Source organism: Alligator sinensis, unplaced genomic scaffold, assembly GCF_000455745.1.
Source record: "Alligator sinensis unplaced genomic scaffold, ASM45574v1 scaffold1371_1, whole genome shotgun sequence".
Classification (NCBI taxonomy): Eukaryota; Metazoa; Chordata; order Crocodylia; family Alligatoridae; genus Alligator; species Alligator sinensis.
The window spans coordinates 907976-914243 of record NW_005842601.1 but is presented as its reverse complement, the minus strand read 5'-3'; the positions used below and the strand labels follow the sequence as shown (position 1 = coordinate 914243).

Here is a 6268-nt window from a genome sequence, read left to right as displayed (position 1 = left end):
CTTTCCCTCCCTCACCCCACACGATGCAAATATAGTATCCTATTATTTCCAAACATACAGGACAGAAAAGAAAAAACATCTAAAGCAGAATCCTGTTTTACCCAGTGTATGACCTGCTTGAGACTAACTCTGAGTTACCAATTCTATTACCCCACTGGGCATGTGCATCCCCTTTATGGGAACAGGGAGATGTCTGGGTGCCTCCAGAGGGAAATCCTCTTTCAATGGGTGGGTAATAATATTCTAGAGTGGGTAATAAAATCATTCCTACAGTTTAGTCAAGTAGCTCAGAGGTGATCTCAAGATGTACTCTGGTCCTCCATTAAGTGAACCAGAATCCTGGAACCTTGTGTTTGCGTACCACATTACCAAGCAGTGGAAGCCACAGACAGACTTGAAATGCAGAGTGAACATTGTAACAGGACAGCTGTGTGTGACAAGTCAGCTGGCCTGCATATGACATGATGTAATGCATGCACACCAAATAGGAAGAGCTTGATTTTGGGAAATTACCCTTTCTACCTCATGCAGAGCTTTAGTCCATAGCCCTAGGCATGCCTTAGGCCATCAGAGCTGAAGGGGAACTGTGAGGCCTTGCCTTGTTTCCTTTGCACTGGGGTGAAAGCTTATGGGGCTGAAAATCAGGAGAGCTTGTGAAAAATGGAAAAAGAAAATTCATATAAACTATGGAGAGTGCAGAGGTTATTTTCAATCCATAGGTTTAAAACAAGAATTGTTGCTTTCATTCTTTTGAGTATTTTCATCAGCATATTTCTAGAAAACAGTAAGTTTCAAAGCTTTTCATTTTGGTGCTTTGCTTGGCTTTTCTTTCCTCTCCTTTTCTTCCTTTCTTTCCATTCAGCTACTGGGGAAAAAAAAAAGCAATTGGACAAAGGGGAGATACCACTGTGAATCTGGCTAAAATTTTTCCAAAAATGTTTTGTGAAAATGTTCAGTTTTTTTTTTAAAGGTCATTTTGACCATGTTTTTCATTTGAACATATATTATTAATACAGTTGTGTATGTAGATGGAACTTATTGTAGATATTTACTTATCTAAGATCTCATTCCATATATTTTATTTTCTCACATAGTTTCATAGTTTCGTTTCATAGTTTGTAGGGTCAGAAGGGACCTTGATAGATCATCAAATCCGACCCCCTGCCACGGCAGGAAAGAGCACTGGGGTCAAACGCCCCCAGCAAGGTGTTCATCTAACCTCCTCTTAAAGCCCCCCAGGGTAGGAGCCAGCACCACTTCTCTTGGAAGTTGGTTCCAGATCCTAGCCGCCCTGACAGTGAAGTAGCGTCTCCTGATGTCTAGTCTGAATCTCCCCTCTGCCAGCTTGTGACCGTTATTTCTAGTCACTCCTGGGAGTGCTCGGGGGAACAGGGACTCCCCCAGTGCCTGCCGGTCCCCTCTGACCAGTTTGTAACTGGCCACTAGATCCCCTCTCAGCCTTCTCTTGTGGAGGCTGAACAGGTTCAGGTCCCTTAGCCTCTCCTCGTAGGACCTGCCCTGCTGCCCCCTGATCATGCAGGTGGTCCTCCTCTGGACCCTCTCCATGTTGTCCACATCCCTCCTGAAGGGCGGTGCCCAGAACTGGACACAGTCCTCCAACTGCAGCCTGACCAGTGTCACATAGAGGGGGAGGACCTTGGACCTGCTCGAGATGCATCTGTGGATGCATGTCAAAGTGCGGTTTGCCTTCCTGACCGCGTACCCACACTGTCAGCCCATGTTCATTTTGCCATCAATAATGACTCCAAGATCCTTTTCTGCCTCTGCACTGATGAGAAGGGAGTTCCCCAGCCTGTAGGAATGCTGCTGGTTCTTCCCCCCCAGGTGCAGTACCCTGCACTTGTCAGTGTTGAAACCCATCCTGTTCTCATCCGCCCACCCCTGTAACCTGTCTAGGTCCAATTGCAGCCTATTCCTCCCTTCTAGCGTGCCCACTTCCCCCCACATCTTAGTGATGTCTGCGAATTTGAACATGGTGCTTTTTACCCTCTCGTCCACATCACTGATGAAGATGTTGAACAGCACAGGCCCAAGGACCGAGCCCTGGGGGACCTCACTGCCTACATCCCTCCAGGTCGAAAATGACCCATCCACCACCACTCTCTGGGTGCGGCCCTCCAGCCAGTTAGCAACCTATTTGACTGTGTAGATGTCGATGCCACAGTCCCCTAGTTTTTTAATGAGAATGGGGTGAGAGACAGTGTTGAAGGCTTTCCTGAAGTCCAGAAAGACTACATCCACTGCTACACCTGCATCTAAGGATTTTGTGACCTGGTCATAGAAGGCCACCAGGTTGGTCTGACAGGACCTGCCTCTAATGAACATATCACAGCCCCCTCCCTAATAAGATGCACACCTTAGTTTTTGAAAGGCAAAATGCAGAAAAAAAGATTTTTCCCCAAGTCATGACTAGCTGTATGACATAGAGTAAGTCCTACTGGAAACAGAGAGTGTCTAGATAGCATGGCATCCCAGAAGACTGTTTGGGCATGGCAGTGGAAATGTTCTGGTGTATCAGGACAGCAACAAGACTAGGTCACAGACCCTTACAAGGGCAGTAGTAAGACTGTTGGTAACATGTCTTTAACGAAGTCCTTATAATTAAGAAAGAGTTGTTTCCATACCACAAGCTATATTGAGATACTACACACTGCAAACAGCAGCTCACTTGCCTTGAGCCAACTCAATTGCTTCTTTAGGTGACGAAGCTCACCAAATAGCTACTGCAGATTCCTTAGCAGCTATAAGATTAACACTGGACTCTGCCCCTTCTGCTTGTTGGACCAGAGAAAAGTGGGAGCTATTTTGGCAGCCATTAGAGCACAGTTTCTGCATGCTTCTGTTCCTCCCTTCTTCTATTCCAGTGAAGAAAAAAACAGCTTCTCTGCTGAAGACACACATCTCAGTGTTGGAGGGCTAATTTTGAGGGAAAAGGTCTGTGGTATGTGAACAAACATGGTAGCTCACAGCACTTTGCTGTAACAGAGATGGCTATTTTCTGAGCCTCTGTAGGGGGAAGCTAAGGCATACAGTAGTTATGACTTGGCCAAGGTCACACAACTGGTCAGTGACAGGACAAGGAGCAGAATGCAGGTCTTAGGACAAAGTCCATCAAGTTGCCTTACTATGAGTACAGAGCAGTCCAGTTCACAGACAAATGCAACTGAAATAGAGAATACAGAGAGTAACTAGTAAAACTTCTGTGTGTTTCCTTAGCCTTTCACTTACTTTATTTAGGACCTACTCAGAATAGAAATTATGTGAGCACTTGGATACAAAGCCCATAGTGAAAACTGGTTGCACACATTCCCCTTCCTGGAATTTATTCATGAGATAGCTGTATGAGGCTGTTTTACAGGTAAGCAGACTGAAGCCAAGAGGTAAAATGATTTACTTAAAGTCCCAACATAGGACAGCTATGAAGAGAACTCAACTTTATTTTTCGCTTCCAGTCCTTTGTTCTAAGCATATGCTCTCATCCTACATGCAGGCTCCAGCACTCTTGATACTGTATCTGTCCTTAACATATTATGGGTCTGTGTCAGTTTTCTGGCATCACTATAGTAAATTGTCAGTGACGTATGAGCTGAAAAATCCCCTCTGGAAGGATATGGAATCTGCAGACAGTTCTTTGAAATCCCCTGCTCCGATAGACCCAGGTCACCATGCCAGAGCCTCCGATAAGGGAAAAGACAGGAAGCCATTTTGAAAATAAACCCTTTCCCTCCCTGTGAGTGCTCCTGTCCTTGCATCCTGTCCATTCCCCTTTACTGCCACACGATTTTTTGGGGGGAAGCACACAGAGCAAACCATCTGCACACATCCTCTTTCATCCCTTCCCTCTGCCAGGTGTGCTCCATGTCTGTGACACCTCTGTAGGCTGAGCAAGTGCTGAGCTGAGACTTCTTGAATGCAAAGCTGTTTTCTCCATCATTATCTCATCCTCACTCCCATTTATCTGTCTCCTCTGTCTATTGTCTCCCATCTGTCACCTAGACTAGATCCAGCGTGCAGGGTTTCCTTTGTGGCAGTGTCCTGGGATGTAGCATGGAGGCTGTGTAGTCAGGCTAGCTTGTTCAGCACTTCATTCAATCATGACCAGACCCATCACTTTCGCTAAAGAAGGAAGGTATCATCATCTGAATTTGGGTTGCCTTTTTCTAAGTAAGGGCTGGTCTACTTTTCTGCTCAGGAAAGGCAATCTGAATTACTTAAAGATGTGAATATAATGTAGATTTATTGAACTGCAATTAGCCTGTGTGTAGACCCTTCTATTTGGAGTGAAAGTGGCCTTAACTCTACTTAGGTGATTTCACTTCAAAAGTGAATTAAGCTAAATCAAATTCAGGCTACTTTAATTTGCGATAGGATTCTTTACCCAGAGGTTAATACAGTTTAACAAATCCACTTTAAATGTGTGAGAGGTGATGGTGGTGATTTGATTTCCCACTGTCAGCCAGACTGAACTCCAGAAACCCTTGTCTTGCTCTCAGATCTTTTGAACAATCAAAGCAGGCTCAGTATCCCCAAAGGAGTTAGCCCAAGTTTACCCAAGAACCATGAAATGCTGGTACTTTGGGATTTTCAGTTTCTTCTAAGTAGCTAACCATCCAGTAAAACAGAAAATTCTTTACCTTACCATATAACTACAGCCCTACTGGAGACTTTAGTACAGAATTGTCATTCTTGATGCATTTAAAGCATGATTTAGTACTGATATGTAGAGGACACATTAGCTATGTCCTCAAATCACAATAGAAACTTTGACTCCTGAAGGCCTGAGGATAGCTCATAGACATATTAAGGGCCATCTGCACTACAAAGGTGGTGCCATATTTTGCCTGTGTCTGGGGACAAACGTGTAGGAACCCTGTCACTCAAGATCCTTCTATGTAGAGTGTAGGCAGGGCTTGAATCTGAGGGTATGTCTACACTGGTAATCTTGGTCTTGAGTTTGCCCACAAACAGCCCAAGCTAGGTGACCTACGACTGTTGACATTGTGCTTCTTATATTTCAAGCACAGCACAAAAATGTATCCCAAGTTCTTTTACAGCATGCAAAATGGAGTCTTCTGGGAATCAGTCTGCACACTACTTCTCTCTTGTTTGGGACTTGTGCCTGCTTATGGGCAGTAAAGAGAAGAAGTGGGATGTGGAAGAGTCAGAAGCGAGGAATAATGGGGTTGCTATTGGTGGAGTTTCTGTGCTTGAGGTCTGCCTATCCCTGTCACTTCCAAATACTCTTCAAGAAGTGGCAGGCAGGTGGGTGAGTACAGGTCAGGAGAACCTCTTACATGGAAACTGAGCAGCTCTGGACTGCCCCCAAGACCTGAGCATAAAGATTTGGTATAGTATAGGGCAGGTGTAGCAAACATACAGCCTGAAGGCCGGATCCGCCTATGAAGCTGTGGCCTGCAGAGCTCCTAGAAGGGCTGGGAATTTGAGGGAATGGTGCATAGGGACAGGGCTCACTGCTGAAATCTGGGGCATGGGGCCCTGTTGTGACTGCATATTGGCATCAGGGAGGGTGGGGGTGAGAAATAGCTGCATTAACCTGTAGCAAGTAGATCATGCCTGACTAATCTAGTCTCTTTTTACGACCAGGTTACAAAACACCTGGACGCAGGAGTAGGGGTTGACGTCGTTTACTTAGACATTAGGAAGGCCTTTGATACAGTATCCCACACCATACTAGTGAGCAAGTTAAGAGGCTGTGACTTGGATGACTACACAGTCCGGTGGGTGGCGAATTGGCTGGAGGGTCGCACCCAGAGAGTCGTGGTGGATGGGTCGGTATCGACCTGGAAGGGTGTGGGCAGTGGGGTCCCGCAGGGCTCAGTCCTTGGACCGATACTTTTCAATGTCTTCATCAACGACTTGGACGAGGGAGTGAAGTGTACTCTGTCCAAGGTTGCAGATGACACAAAACTGTGGGGAGAAGTGGACAGGCCGGAGGGCAGGGAACAGCTGCAAGCAGATCTGGATAGATTGGACAAGTGGGCAGAAAACAACAGAATGCAGTTCAACAAGGAGAAATGCAAAGTGCTGCACCTAGGGAGGCACACCTACTGCCTAGGAAATGACCTGCTGGGTAGCACGGAAGTGGAAAGGGATCTTGGAGTCCTAGTGGACTCCAAGATGAACATGAGTCAGCAGTGTGACGAAGCCATCAGAAAAGCCAATGGCACTTTATCATGCATCAGCAGATGCATGACGAACAGATCCAAGGAGGTGATGCTTCCCCTCT

General features: G+C 46.0%; 1 long non-coding RNA gene across 2 annotated transcripts in view; it reads left to right on the top strand.

Annotated features, from left to right (window-relative positions):
• The window catches only part of LOC102382836, a 43199-nt gene that overhangs the window by 22699 nt on the left and 14232 nt on the right, over window positions 1-6268 (top strand). The window lies entirely within an intron of this gene.